The sequence below is a fragment of the Ascaphus truei genome, chromosome 1, assembly GCF_040206685.1.
Source record: "Ascaphus truei isolate aAscTru1 chromosome 1, aAscTru1.hap1, whole genome shotgun sequence".
Lineage (NCBI taxonomy): Eukaryota > Metazoa > Chordata > Amphibia > Anura > Ascaphidae > Ascaphus > Ascaphus truei.
Genome location: NC_134483.1, coordinates 455,321,562 through 455,321,869, shown reverse-complemented (window position 1 = coordinate 455,321,869; position 308 = coordinate 455,321,562).

Genomic DNA, 308 nt, shown 5'->3' with positions numbered 1-308 from the left:
TTGTTTTTTGTTTTTTTGTTCTTGCAGCTCTTACTTCTATTCTTCGTTGGCCAAAACCGATAAATTGTTAGTATTCCTAAATACATGTTAAAGCTCCTTTTGCATACAGCTTACATTGGAATCTTTAACGTTTTGACAGAATGGTTTTATTTGATCGTTTAACTGGAGAAAGGGTTCTCAGAAATATTCATTAGCAATGGGACCTCCATCTTATTGCTTTGTAGTGTTTTCCTGCAAAGAGCAGAAAATATATTCATACTGTAGTTTGGTATTAATAGTTTGATCATTCAAATGCATTCACAAGTGTA